We start from the raw sequence: 17,184 nt of genomic DNA, 5'->3' as shown, positions 1-17,184 counted from the left end.
AATACGTGAAAAAATATTGGAGTATGATGATATATTTTGTGTTTTTCATCTAGTGATGCAGAATCGAATTATACTTTGATGAAATAGGTTCTATCCGGATAAAGGGGATAAGGAGGACAAATGAAGTATTAGTCTGGGTGTGTATATGTATATCGTTGTAGAAGAAAGTAATCTGCAAAAACATATAACTGAAGGAATTAAAATTGAAATTTTAAACACATGGAACTTATTGTAATAGACGTGTATATATATATATATATATATATATATATATATATATATATTGTAGCCTTGGTGGTATCTTTTAGATACTCTTAATAATAATTTTAATAATAATTATTACTATAAGGATTTTATTTCCATGCTGATCATGATCTTATCTTATATTATATATATATATATATATATATATATATATACACAAATTAGTAAATAAAGGCACAACTAAGTACCGATATTTACTGGAAATAGCGAACGTAAAAATACGACGCTAATGTGTAGCTTCACCGCGTATGTATTAGTAAAAATGCGTGTGTGCCAACAAAATAGAGAAAAAAAACCGTCTTACCTCCAGGGATAACATCTGAAAGATGAAACACCCGGAAAATGGATAATGTGGTACCTGCAGGTTTCAGGTTTTGCAAGATATGTCTCTCACCCATATTTGTTTTACCTTCTTCAGCCAAACATATACCAAGACGAAACTACGATGTTACCACATAAATACTAACACACTCGACTGAAATACGGAACGCTAGCAGTACGAGAAATGGTGAAGAAGTTTCAAAATATCAGTAATGCAATACAAAGTACTGCCTTCCAGTAAAAAGTAGCCCGTGAGGGAAAAATACACAAATTAGTAAATAAATGGCACAACTAAGTACCGATATTTACTGGAAATAGCGAACGTAATGTATGTATGTATACAGGATGGGTGGAAAGCAACTAGGCATTGGGAATTGCTTATTGAATTTTAATATCACTGGAGTCATGTCAGAAACATTTTTTAAACAACACTAATGGAGATTTTTTATTTTCTTATTGTCGTATTTTTTATTTCTTATTTTCTCGATGGCCGGTTGCTAGACTGTTTAGGAGTGAGCTAAGCTAGCAGCACGCTATGAAGTGTGGAATTCCATTGTTTTGGTTCAGAGATGGTGGCGTGCATGGAAGGGTAAGTATGCAACACTATGTCAGGAGACAATAAAATGTTGTCATGCAAAGCTGATGACCCCGGGCTCTGTGAACGATGCAAGAAGTGGCCGTCCAGCCACATCCCGATCAGCAGAGTATGTGGCAACAGTGCAGGAAATGTTTAATCACAGGTGGTTAAAGTGGACTAACAAGACACACAATACGTACAGTGTCGCATAAAGAATTGAATTTTTGTCCCGTGGAAACCTCATTACATGCTGGAGCTAAAACCCAGCTGTATGGAATATGGAAAGTTAATGCTACGTTGGCATGAAGATTGGCCTGTGGGGTTTACACAAAAGGGTAGCTGTGTACGAGACAAAATCTCGCACACTGGAGGACTTGGAAACACGAATTCAGGAGGTTCTCAATGATATCTCAGATGACGTACCTCAGAAAGTTATTCGTTCCATCCCTGGCTGATTTCAGTTTCCATCTACCAGATCCACTCACTAGGTTTTAGTCGGTCCGAAACTATAGTAGAAGACGCTTGCCCAAGGTGCCACGCAGTGAGACTGAACCCGGAACCAAGTGAATCGGAAGTAGGCTTCTTACCTCAAAGCCAATATTTTTCCGAAACTTTTAAATAACTGTTAATCTTTTTTTCTATTAAACATAGAACATAATTCTGTACTTGGCGATGTATTGCACGAACACTTCATTTTAAAGTTCGACTGTTTTTATTAATAATTCTGTAAGGATGCCTTGTGACGAGATTTGTTAGACGGAAGCTGAAAGACTGTCGTGTATTCATATGTATATATATATAATATATATGTATATATATATAGTATATATATATATATATATATATATATATATATATATATATATATATATATATATAAAATAAATAAATAAATAAATAAATATATATATATATATACACATATACATATATGCACACACTATACTATTTGTATGTATATACTTGCTTTAGCTAATGGAGTGTGCGTGTGTGGTATGGTGGTGGTGGATCGTGGTGGTGGAGGTGGGGCGAATGCATGTATATTCTTGTCTTTATATTATGGCCAATCAAACATAATCTAAAATTTCGTCCTGGCGTTCTGGTACAAGTGTACTTTAGTGTATTATATTACAAACTTAGTCAACCAAATATATACACACAGTCATAGAGACATATGAATACGCACCAAGATATGCACGTGCACATGCTCACATATATGTACACGAACACACGTGCACACGCACGCTTGTGCACAGGCACACACACGCATACGCATGCATATATATATATATATATACATGTGTGTTTGTGTTTTCTGAAATAGTCGTACAGCTAATTATTAGACATTACAGATTATCACTGAAATTGTGATTTGTGAGTTTATTATGTTGAGCAAATAATCATTAATATATCACATTAAATATCGCATTTGTCTCAGCTCAAGAGAATTGGTCTATCGAAAATATTTCATGATTTTCTGACATATCTATTTCCACGTCTCCCTTTGTCAATGCCTCTGTTACAACTAATTCCAGTAATTATTTTATTTTTGTAGGATGCATTATTCATCCCATTCTAGCTCGTGTTCAAAAATCTTTAGCATATAACAAGGTTGTACCCATTTTGCTGTTCATATATCGAATGCTTTAAGGCGGCGGGCTGGCAGAAACGATAGCACGCCGGGCGAAATGCGTAGCAGTATTTCGTCTGCCGCTACGTTCTGAGTTCAAATTCCGCCGAGGTCGACTTTGCTTTTCATCCTTTCGGGGTCGATTAAAAATATACACGTTACGCACGGGGGTCGATAAATTAAGTACCAGTTACGCACTGCAGTCGATCTAATCGACTTAACCTCTTGTTTGTCCCCTCTATGTTTAGCCCCTTGTGGGCAATAAGGAAATAAGAGCCGAGGTCAACTTTGCCTTTCATCCTTTCGGGGTCGATTAAATAAATACCAGCTACGCACTGGGGTTGATACAATCGACTTAATCCGTTTGTCTCTCCTTGTTTGTCCTCTCTGTGTTTAGCCCCTTGTGGGCAGTAAAGAAATATATATTTCGTCTGTCTTTACGTTCTGAGTTCAAATTCTGCCGAAGTCGACTTTGCCTTTTATCCTTTCCGGGTAGAGAAATTACGTAGCAGTTGCGTACTGGGGTCGATATAATCGACAGGCCCCCTCCCCAAAAGTTTTGAGTCTTGTACCTAGAGTTGGAAAGATTATACCAAAGGCTTTTCACTATGGCATTGTTTTTATTAAATCATAAATTATGTTGAAATCGGCGTTTTATGATATGATTCAAAAACATCTTCACCTTCAACTTTTTAAATCTCATTGTCAATCCAGCTACTAGTAGCAATTCTATAAGTACATGGTGTGTTGAGTGTTTAGTGGTTACTATGTCGGCTGCAATTAGTAGCCAAATCTGCTTGATATCTTAAATAAGGAAAGGATGCACGTCATATTGTGCAACTAGATAAAATCTGCTTAAAAGAATGATTGGATGGTCATGCTTGGAATGGTTGGCTTTTTTTTTATCTAATCGCATGACGCTGACATGCTGAGTAACTATTTGATGTAAGGTTATCTTCACAGGATTTGAAAGCATGGCTGTATAAGTATTTGATTGAAAGTTTTAAAATGTCTAATTCCCTTGTCCCTCTGTTAATTTAAATATAATCTTGGTGAAATCATAGTTTTTGAAAAAGGTAAGAAGCCCATGGCGTATCTTTAGGTCTTCGTTATTCATATTTCGATATGAAGCCAGTATCTAGAAATCAGTAACCCTGCGCGCTCGTTACTCATATCTCCGTCTTCAAAAACAGATTTTCAGTAATCTCAGCAATTATTTCTACAGAAAATGGTATTAATTACATAATAAATAGATTATAAGTAGAAACTTGAACATTCTGAACTAGTTTGCATGAAGTAACTTACCAATGAACGCCAACCCTGACCCTCGCATCTGCTGCTTTTGTCTATATTTTCAGCCGATATTACTGTGACTTATATTGTATGGAGTTTACTTATGATTCATTTTGACCCAATCCTTTCTCATCCTCGCGTTACTCACATTATGTCCACCTTCTACTCTGCACTAACCATTATTATCCAAACATCATTTCCGAGAACGTTAGGTCATCTGGAATTCTCTCTTTTTGACGTAAAACTCTTTAAGAGGAACATTAACTTCATCGACTTTGTAGATCGCATACCGTGACCTTTTTCAGATTGCCTGCAAAGGCCCTGGGCCGGCTCTCTTTCTTCAGAACTCAGCCTTCCAAAATGTTATCCTAGCATAGTTTCATCTCTTTACGTTCAACGGTCATTTGTTTGTTTTTGATATTCACCCATCCTCAAGTCAACGCACCATTTCACTCACAAAGAGAACATTAATACGACACTATATAGTAGAGGTTATTGATTAAGTTCACTCTGCTTCATTTGTGCGTATCAATATCACAAAGTTATGATGCCAATCAATCCTGCATATAAATATTTCATGCTTAAGTCTGTTTTTGTGAGATCACAGTCGGAAGAACTTATGAACTTTGAACAGTTCTTCAAGAAATATTATTTGATATTAATGCAACTTCCTGTAAGAAAAGCACAATAGATGCTTCTTGCAGTATTTATGCTCTAGACAAGCCGAAAGAAAATGCATACCAGCTAAATGACGCGCATATATAATTATAGTAACCTATTATGCTCAAATATTAGCACATTGGTTTTGTTTTAAAACTGAAACGAACTGTAAAAACGTACTGAGCCAAAGAGTATACTCACTTACAGGACAAATATGCACTCATGGCTGCGCATGATGAGGGCAAAAATCCCTGAAATTTATTTTTCAGGCAGTCTGCATAAAAGCCATTTAAGATTTACTCGATCCTTCTGAATACAGGTCGTAAGTAGATGTTATAGAAGCTGATACTCAGTGTGTTCATAGTTTTACCTAACCGAACCAATTCACTGGTGTATTTATTATATTCTCTAGATACGTAGACACACTGGTTACTTCACAAACCAGTAACAGGGAATATACATGGTTGTTCCACTTGTTGAAATTACTGACAATGTCTCCTTCGAATCAAATCCTATCATGCAAAATATGGTGAGAACGAATTAGAAAATGTTGTCCGAAATAACCTTAGATTGTACAATCAGAAATGACTTAAGGGTTAAGCAAAAATACGAATAATATAGCATCTCTTGTTTTGTGCTCATTAGCTTGTCTCAAATCTAGAACTTCAGCAACCTCGAGAAGATCCGCATTCTATTGCAGCGATGCATACAGTGATATATGAAGAATACTCAGAATGGTCAATAGCTTCATTGTATACATTACTAATACAGAAGTTTTACAAATGCAGTTAGTGAAATTTCATGGACATGGATGATATATATATATATATATAATATATATATATAATATATATATTTATATATATATAATATATATATTTATATATATATAATATATATATATCTATATATATATATATATTAATATATATATATATAATATATATATATCTATATATATATATGTATATATAATATATATATATATTTATATATTATATATATAATATATATATATATTTATATATATAATATATATATAATATAATATATATATATATATATATATATATATAATATATATATTTATATATATATAATATATATATATATATATATATATATATATAATATATATATATTATATGTATATATAATATATATATATTTATATATTATATATATATATGTATTATATATATATATATATATATATATATAATATATATAATATATATTTACACACATATATATATATATATATATATATATGTGTGTGTGTGTATATATATATTGGAAGGGTGTGGCAGTTGTAAAGCTTGTGTGTAGGTATGTATTTATGTATCTAAGCCTGTATGTATATTTATGTGTGAATATGTATCTGTACATGCAAGCATACACATGCATGTTTTGTGTTTATTTGTGTGTGTGTGTGTTTGATTGTGTGTGTGTGTGTGTGTGTGTGTGTGTGTCCATGCGTGCACGCGCACGTATTCAAAGCAAAAATCGTCTCTTGTTACTGATCCTTACTCAGTAGCACGGCTTTGCAGTCCTATCAATATCATTCCATTAAAACATGCAATACTATTATCAAGCAACTAATTCAATGATTGTGAATTCGTTTAACCTACAATCTAATAACGCAAACTTATACAATGATTTATTAAGGAGCGGTTTCTCTCACCATGCAGTAATTTATCACATTGGTTACGTTGATTTCGTGTTCCGGAACTGCACAGGAGATAGGCACTTTTATGTATTTCGTGGAAAGGGATGGTTATATATACGCGCTTATGAGTTGAAGCTAGATACTAAATTATTTCATTATCGATGTACTGCTAGATTTTTATATGTACACTTACACACAAAAACCAGTAAACACACACAAGCACTCACCAACGAATACAGGTGTACATAATATGAATATGAATATATATATATATATATATATATATATATATATATATATATATATATAATATACATAAATACTAAGCAATAAAGGGTTTAGCAACGAATTGCCTTACCACATACCGAATTTAGAAATAGCAGTCAAAGAGTTATAGCTATTTCTTCTACTAAAAAGGAGATCTCAGTAAAAACAGCAATTGGAAGGCAGACACAAACAGGTAAGAGAGAATGAATTGACGGCAATCTATCATACAATTTTAAGTTATCTACGGACGTACGTTTCGAAATCAAGTTTTTAGGAAAGCATAAGAATTAAATATTAAATAATTCTACCTTACCAAAACTTCTTTTCTCTTCAGCGTAGAATACTATAATCATAAATGATTATATATTGAATTTTGAGATACTAGAAGGCACCAACTCAACTCAGTATCAGAGCGAGCTAGAATCCGCAACTAGTATCACCAAATTCAATGTGTGAATGAAAAGATTGTGTCACCAGCCCCTTCCCACCCGCGTGTAGCCAAAACAAGATGCTGTGGTCATCTACTGAGATATACATAAATATATATACAATTATAAACAAGGGCAAAAAAAAAAAAGATTTCTGCCATAAATAAATATATATATGTATATCAGAAAACTATAGGGCTAAATATTTGAAATTTGCAACAGCAAAACAAGGACAAAAATTATATTCAGAGAGACGATGCACTGATAAGTATGTCAAACCTATGAATTAGAGTGTTCGCATCCATACATAGACATGTATACATACGTACACACATAAACACATATGTATATATGTATGAGTGTGTATGTACAAATAAATAAATATATATATATATATGTATATGCATAGATATATATATGTGTGCGTGTTTTTATGTGTGATTGTGTGTATGTATATGCATATATATGTGCATGTATGCATGTGTGTGGGTGCGTGTATGTATAATATGCGTATATATATGTGTGTATACATGCTCGCTCATTTACTCCTTTACTCTTATTTTTTCCCGTCATTTGACTGCCGCCATGTTGGAGTACCGCCTTTTGTCGAGCAAATCGACCTCAGAACGTATTCTTTGCAAGCCTAGTGCTTATTCTATGGGTGTCTTTTGTCGATCCGGTAAGTTACGGGACGTAGACACACCAATATCGGTTGTCAGGCGATGGCGGGGAGACAAACACAGACACACCAAAACCACTCACAAGGCTTTGGTCGGCCCGAGGCTATACATGAAGACACTTGCCCAAGATGCTACGTAGTGGGACTGAACCCAGAATCAAGTGGTTGGTAAGCAAGTTACTTACTACACGGCTACTCCTGCGCCTATAAATATATATAGAATTCATGTATGTCTGCTCGCGCGCATGCGTATGTGAGATACCAAAAGCTATATACGTATAATTCTTAAACAATACTATTCAAAAGCTCAATGTCCCTATGTAAATAAATACACACTCACTGACAGTTTAATATTTTGACGGGTTTTCAATATTACATGTCCCTATTCTTTTTCTTTTTCTTCTTCTTCTTCTTGGTTGAGAACCCCAGGCCGATATGATGCACCTTTATACTTAAATGGTGCTTATTTTATTCACATTTGAAGTAAAGCTAGGTTGGCATCGTCAGGATTTGAACTCAAAACATAAGTTGATTAAAACATTTTCATTTCCACTTTATCAATTAATTTAAACTGTCAAAGGTATAAAACATATATAGAAAAATATTTCTTATTCAAATTATAAGTACTTTACATTTGTCTGGGATAATTGATCTTCTTACAAGAAATTGCGTATTTGCTGCTAAGACCTCCTTCGGTCTGACCATGGGTTTGCATCTAGAAAGTTACCCTCCCATGTACAACTCCGGGCAAGGTTGCTTATAGAACACCAGCAGTCGCCCATGTATACCAGTCTCCCCTCTCCGCGCCACCAGTGTTATCCAAAGGAAAGGTAAAGGCCGGTGCAGCTTGGCACTAGTGACGTCGCAACTCATTTCTACAGGTGAGGGAACTGGAGCAACGTGAAATAAAGTGTCTTGCTCAAGAGCACAACGCGCAGCCTGGTCCGGGATTCGAACTCCGAACCTCACGATCGTAAGCTCGACGCTCTAACCACTGAACCATGCGCCTTCACAGAAATTGCGTAAACTGATTTGAATAATTTATGATATTGTTATTGCAGACACTCGCTGCTGTTATCACATGTACAAACATTAAATATATAAAGACCTTTCAGCCAGTATGCGATGTTAGTAGATGCCCGTTGCTGATGGGAAGTAAAATGCCGCAGTCACATGAGACAACAGTTCCTTCATTGCTGCTGGATGTTTTTCGTCTGCTACCGGTGCCCCTGTGCTTTTATGCGCTTGAGGCCTATGCGAGAGACTTTCTCAGGGCGAATACTATTGTATTACGGCGACTCCATAACATATGCACGTGAAGTAGTATATAAAAGTTGCCATTCGGTAATAATACTGCCTCGGTCGCTAATATTTAATTTAATAAATCAAACTTACACAGAGTACAAAATGGCAGAAAAAAATCCAAGGGGAAAAAGTAAAGTTTTAAAAGTCCAACAGTTGTTTGCGGGGGATTGGAAATTCATCATCATTTCAATATTAATAAATGTATTTCAGCAAACTATGAATCTAGTTGAAAAAACCAAATAAAGCATTGGATAAATCGATCGCCAGGGAAGATGTCGTTTGAATATCTAATTCATGTAACGATAACTATTTTCGCGTTGACTATAAACCTCACTTGTATATAAAAATAAGCGAATGTAGCATCACTGGACCATCTACGTGGACTGTGACTAATAATAGCAGCCAAATCGCCTACAATTCATATCAAACTGCGTAAATAAAGTGAAGAATACATTACATATACACTCCTTAGATATCCCCAACACAATTGAATGATTACATGTCTGTCTAATCAATACTACGTTCTAGAAAAAAAAAACAATACAGTGTGGTAAAAATAACCTGTGAGAGAGTATTTACAAGGTCAGTCGATGCCACAAAAGTACAGCTAAATTGTTATTAAATCATTGTAATTTCTAAAACATTAAATTATCGACAAATTAAATTATGTAGGCCAGGAAACACTATATCTTAAGAATGAGATGATCAAGACGGATATCTTTGAAAAATAAGTCTGCTTTTGAGGGGCTGGCCTACTTCTAAATATGAAATGCAATATAATTCCAAGATAAGCTATCTTCTGGTCGATCTTCCTTCTATGTGATCACTCAATGCAGACTTATTTCTCTGTGTTGTCTTAAAGTAATACTTAATCAATAATATAGTTCTAGCTTCATCACAGCTCAATAAAAGACGATATGAGAACGCCTGGAACGTCTTTAACCACAGGTCTGCCTTATCGGGTCAACTACTATATAACTACAAGATTCATGTATATGTATAGATACAAACCCGCACAGATAAAACATATACACACATATGTATGTATACACACGCATATGTAATTTTATATCGACTGCATTCTCAGATGTGCTACGACGTTGGAGAAATAGTGTCTGGTTAATTATAAGAAAGTATCTGGAACTTACCCCGGTGGTGGATAATAGTGTCCTTCGTCTTGTTACGATCCCAAAGGTCCTTACCAAAGCCACAAAAAGCCTTTCTTCTTCTAGGGCCGTTAGCTTGCAGTTAAGTACAGGAAGTGATGTCGTTGTTCCTGATAGGATTACGTATTACAATGGTATATTTGCAATGGACAATCTCAATCTGATGTCCTTTATACTTGCTGCAAAAATCCAATAACTGATTTGTTGAAGAAACTTGAAGAAAAATGATTAGGTTCCAAAAAGACAGAAACACCAACCTAAACTGACATATATCATTTTAATGGATGGCTTGAAAGTATTTGATAAAAATATGAATGATATGAATAAGAACCTTGACCTGGTTACGACACATTGTCAAATAATATAGGAATAAAGTTTGGCTATGATAAATGTCTCTAATTGTAAACGTAACAGGACATACACAAGCTAGTCTAGCAACATCAGGTTTAAGAGTTAGGCTATTTCTCTAGTATCCCACGTTGAATTCTTCTGGTGAACCATGACGAATGGAAATCTATTCTGATGGATATCTATTCTGTGATTTCAGTTATAACCAGGAATGTGTAACCAAGAATTATTATTATAATCGGATGATAAACTAGGCTACTTAGTGGTATTTTACATACAGTAAATAAATACATATTGCATTTCCCGTATCAGTACTCATGTTAAGACTTAAGCCACTCAGCTGGACACTAGAGGAGATTTAGGGTACTGGCTTTAAAGTTGGGATTTATCAAAAATCAGAAACTTCCAGAGCAGCGGTGATAAACTTAAGAAAGGTGGCAGGAAATCTGGTCAAATCTACATGCATTAAGCACAAAGCATCAGGCAAATTAGAGCGAATTTCAACGGAATGTATTCTCTTCCCTGTCTCATGACCATTGGATATACTCTCAAGTTCGTTCCACAATTCCACTGCAAAAAATAAGAAGCAGCTCATGAAAGACGTTCTAAAGTAGGAAAAAAAATCCAAGTAACAGCAATTTTACCTATATTATGGTTATCTTGGAACAACAACAGGTATAAGAATGCTATACAGCCCAAGAAGAGGAAATAAGAAGATATTTGATTCACAAGACGCGAAACGATGCATCTGTAACACCTAACAGTTATAACAACTGTTGTCACAAATGAGTGTTATAAATGCATTTTTGTCGAGGAATACGACAGAAAAGGAAGCCCACGTCATAAGAAAGTAGAAAACGTGCCCTCAACTTTCCTGTTACATCCCAAAATATAATCTTGATGTTCTCATTTGCAATAAATGAATTTTGGAGGATTCTTGATTCTTGAAATTGTCCCTCCTTCTCATAAAGCTGATCTCAGTTGTCATTTGATAATTGAGGCACAACCGCTAAAGGCGGAGATAATGTTAATAAACTAAGAAATTACGTTGAAAGCTATTTGATATACTTGCATTTACGCACACACACATACACAGACGTGTGTGCGTGTGTGGTGGAAGTGAACACGTCATCACTTAAGGCTACTTTTTAAAATCAGTAAGTCCCTGCAAAACGTACAGAGAGCCCAGTCCGTCAAGTTCGCTTTGAGTGAATAGAGTGTTGTAAGAAACTGAATCCATTATCAGTGCAATCAGCTATAAAACCAGCGGCCCAACAGAAGGTGAGTCGACTAGAAACCAACTGTTCTTTAGGTATCTTTTTAATACGAGCTTACCATGTGACGAGGACTCGTAGGGAAGGGGTCTCTACTCCCAGCTGTTCACATATGGACATACATTAACACATTCACACACACGCACGTATATAAATGTATATACATATATATATATATATATGGAGAGAGAGAGAGCGTGAGAAAGTAGAAATAGATAAAGTATATTTTAAAATGGTTGCAGCACTGACATGTTTTGTTCCAGAGGTACACATAACTCTTCAATTTGGACGATTGATGGCAATACTAGTAGAATATATTTGAACACATTTAGTCTTTCCTTCATATTACCACAGCATTTCTGAGAATTATTTCCAAAACGGCATGCTAATTCTCTAAATGTAGATTTTATGAAAATAAAAAGGGCATTTAATTCTGCATGTATCGGGTATTTAACAGCTCTTATTCGCCATTAGGCCCTTCTGTACCATCGGACATTTTTCCTGACTACAGACTGTTTATGTGTAATTGCTGTGTATTTGTGTGTGTGTGTGTGCGCGTGAGCGAGTGTGAGTGCGTTGTGTGTGTGTGAGCATATATTACTATTTTATCTGTAATCTGTAGATGTTACCAACTTCTTATATGACCAAAATTTTTCTGCATGGCATTATTAAGCGACAGATGAAAGGTAATCCTAGTTTCATGAAAACAATAAATGTGAGTATCAATTCTTAAGTCACCATGTATAATTTTCACAAATGTATCCCACCACACACATGCGCACACATCTAGTACCATTGGCTTGGCTGAGAAAATCAACATAATAATATTCAATCAAGTGAGAATACAGGATTTATGATTGGGCAAATTCAAGTCTGAACGGGACGCTCTACAAACCCATCTAATTACTATCGTATGCGAGCCTGAAACTTAAAGTAGTTCACGTGCATTCGATATGTTTGTTATTTCTTTACTGCCCACAAGGGGCTGCACACAGAGGGGACAAGCAAGGACAGACGAAGTGATTAAGTCGATTACATCGACCCCAGTGCGTAACTGGTACTTAATTTATCGACCTCGAAAGGATGAAAGGCAAAGTCGACCTCGGTGGAATTTGAACTCAGAACGTAGAGGCAGACGAAATACTGCTAAGCATTTCGCCCGGCGTGCTAACGTTTATACCAGCTCACCACGTTATAATATGCATTGGATATGTTTGTGCGAGCGTGTATGTATATATGCGTCGATTATGTGGACATATATTGTGCATAAGTGTTTGTCTGTATTTGTAAATACATTTAAAATCTTTAGTGTAAAATATTTGTAATAATTTTCTAAAATGTTTCCTGAATTCAGAAATTTGATATGTTGTGCTATTTATAAAACGTTGGCCAATATTATCTTAACCTTTCACCCATTTCCCAACATTAAACTCTTTCAGTGTAAAATAACAGCATGTATTTGAATCAGGAAACAGAAACATTAGTCATGACAATAAAAGCATGGAAAGAGAAATAAGTGTCTCAAATGAAGATGGAGACAAAATTGTCCTAATTTTTTTACAATATAAGGTTAAAGCTGGAAAGCATGTTGAAAATTTGCCGCAATATTGCTAAAATATATTTGAAAGCACTTGAAAATTCCTCGGTTGAAAAAGAGTAAGCCATTGTATAAGGAAGTTTTCAGGCGTTATAATATCATTTGTTTTTTTGCTTTTTTGTTTAGTCTGGTTAATTTTATCTCTTTATGCAGTTTAGATGAAAGGATAATCAGATCATACTTAGGGTGGACGGAGCGTATCGGGTATTTTATGTTTTTCCGTGCTTTGTGAGATTTACAGTGGTTGATGAGATTGTATGCTTGTTAAAGTTTATATGTGAGTATCTTATTATTGCAGCAGAGTTAATGCTTCTAATAATTGTGTTGTTTTGGTCTCGGGTGGATACGGGTGCCTATGAAGGCTTGATATTTCTCTAATTTTTCTTTGCTTTATTCTTCTCCTTGTTTGTATCTTTGATCTTGCAATGTTCTGCGTTATTTTTACATCGTTTTTGTTGAGTGTGCTGTTGGAACAGAATATTTAACATTATTCCTAAGTTCCATTTGTTTAGGCTTTGTGATTGTTTGATATTATCACTTGGGACGTGATTCTTAGATGTGTCTATAATTGATTTATCGGCACTATGTGTAGAGTGCAATCTAAAGTATTGATTTGCTTGTGTTTAGGTGATCAAATTTGGCTTATGTTGCTTTTGGTTTTCTCACTGTTTGTAGTAGTAATGTTTTCGGTTATTTTTTTTATAGATGTCGACTGTATTTTCTTTGGTCATTGATGGCATTCGTAATGTTAAAATTACGTTATCGTTAGTCATTAGTTTGTATTTCACATTAGTGGCTACACTTGTTTTGATGATAGCATTGACTCTAATGTATTATTGATAGTTATAATCGTACGTACAATTGTTGTTGTTCTTATTGTGATGATAATTATGATAATGGTGTACACTGTCATCATTTACACTTTTGTTGCATCATAATAGATATCATCTTACGTATAATGAAATCTCCATTATGTTATGATGTCAATTCATGTCTCGCACTCTGAATCGTGATCTATCAGCAAATTGTTCTCTAGACTTATTATAGAGGAGGGATAGATATCAACCCAATGTTTTCTTCACACACATTAAACGTTGCTGTATCTTTTGTATAAATCTACTGCCCCCTGTTAGTTTTCATTTAAGACTTTCTTCCAGCGATTTTATTCCTGTCGTTTACTAGTGTGCATTTCGGGAATATATATATGTATGTATGTAGGTATATATATATATATATATATGTGTGTGAGTGTGTGTGTATATATATATGTATATGTATAGGCGTAAATATATATATATATATTTATATGTATATATATATATATGTGTGTGTGTGTGTGTGTGTGTGTGTGTATGTATATATATATATATATATATATGTATATGTATAGGCGTATATATATATATATATATTTATATGTATATATATATATATATGTGTGTGTGTGTGTGTGTGTGTATGTATATATATATATATATATAGATATATATATATATATATATATGTGTGTGTGTGTCTGTGTATGTATATATATATATATATATATATATATATTATATATATATATATATATATATATATATATATAGGTGTAGGAGTGGCTGTGTTGTAAGTAGCTTGCTTACCAACCACATGGTCTCGGGTTCAATCCCACTACGTGGCACCTGGACAAGTGTCTTCTACTATATTCTCGGGCCAACCAAAGCTTTGAGAGTAGATTTGGTAGACGGAAACTGAAAGAAGCTCGTAGTATATATGTATATATATATATATATATGTGTGTGCATGTGTGTACGTGTGTGTGTGGTGAATAAACCTGTGAATGCACACTCATTTGTATCTCTATAACAATGAGGAACTGGCGGCACCCTTACACGAGATATACTATGTTTGCTACTTCTGTTAGTTATATCTCAGTACCGGAGAATGTTTATTGCATAAATCTAACCATATATTTTTCATAGATTTTATACGCTTTGTTTTTAATGTCATAAACGTGCTACACACACACATACACACACATATATCTGCATATAAGCATATTGGTAAGTATGTATATATATGTATATATATATATATGTGTGTGCGTGTATAAGTATATATATATATATGTGTGTATATATATATAAATAGATATATATGTATGTATATATGTGAGTGTGCATGTATACATAAATGTATCTGAGTGTGTGTGTGTTGCAGTGTCGGGTTGATAATTTGCGACAGCCATTTTGCGATTAAGATATATCAGTTAGCCATTGGTTTCTAAATGTATACATATCTATATATGTATACACCCACACATACCTATATGTGCACGCACGCACACACACACACACACACACACACACACACACACACACTCACACACACACACACTCACGCACATATATATCATATCGATGTTGTATCTATCAAATCCCTTTGCGACTAAAGGATTCCGACGCTCGGGCGTTTGAGATTTTAATCATCAAGTTGTGTTCAAATATTCTATTTGGTAATAATCATTCATTCTTTTCTTTCGTCCTATCTTACCTTTTACTGACTGCTGGATCGGAAGCGAAACATTGTAGACCTTGTTTACCCCCTTTCGCTGCACAAACATATGATCACCGCGCACATCTAAAAAGGAGTTTTGTAAAACTGCAGCCATGTATGTAACTTCGGACTCAACTACATCAACCTCATGAGAAGTCAGATAGCAACGCCATATTAATACTTTCCAAGTATTAGATAACTGCATGAAAACTTTCAAAATAACCCCACAACCTTTCTCTTGTTTTGGAAACAAAAGAAAACTATATTGAAACAAACATGACTACGCACTCTAAATTTGTACTTAGTATCACCAAAACATAAAATTCAGCTCTGCTGCTTATTGTAAAATAAGCAAAACTGTGGAAGATCTATTTTGTCAACTAAAGCAGAATTAAACTGCGACGGCCTCGATATTTTGGAAGACAACAAAGTCATCTTTCTCTCTCAAAGTAAAAGTAGACCAATCACTTCATCCAAACTTGTAGTGGGAAAGATAGACAGTGCATTCCTATTCATCAAATGTGAACCATTGTTCATTGATCCCTAAGTCACTCTACCAGAAAGATTTATTCTCATTTTAGATGATTATTCATTACAATTTAGGATCTCACGATAAGGACAATAATACAGAGAAATTACTTTTTGAATGATTTCTAGTATGTTGAAAAGGTCGACTACTTGCTTGACCTCTGTCCTCAGGAACTACAATAAGGATGAAGCGGTTAATCTCATAGTATTAGTGTCTCAACAAGCATACTACCCCTATTGTTCCGGATAGCACAGCGAGGGTAGTTTGATAATGCCACAAATTATGAACTACAATGCAATGGACGAAATTTCGAAATTATTGAATATTGATACATTAACCTTTAGTCACAGACGTAAAGTTTCTGAAAACCAAAATGTTTATTCAACGCGATTGCAGGCGGAGTGGAGTATATTAATTGTCATGTGTGTATACATAAATATAGACATGTACTGAAAGCCACACATGCACAAAATCACAAACCTGTATTGAAGATATAAACGTAAGAAGATACACGTACCAACCTCCATATATGAGTGGTCAATGTGTATGTATGCAAGTACGTATATTCATATTTATATCAATATTTTCATCCATCCATCCATCCACACATCCGTGCGTGAGTCCGTCCATCCGTCCATT

The sequence above is a fragment of the Octopus sinensis genome, linkage group LG2, assembly GCF_006345805.1.
Source record: "Octopus sinensis linkage group LG2, ASM634580v1, whole genome shotgun sequence".
Lineage (NCBI taxonomy): Eukaryota > Metazoa > Mollusca > Cephalopoda > Octopoda > Octopodidae > Octopus > Octopus sinensis.
The sequence above is the reverse complement of the archived record's forward strand: the minus strand, read 5'-3'. Positions refer to the sequence as shown.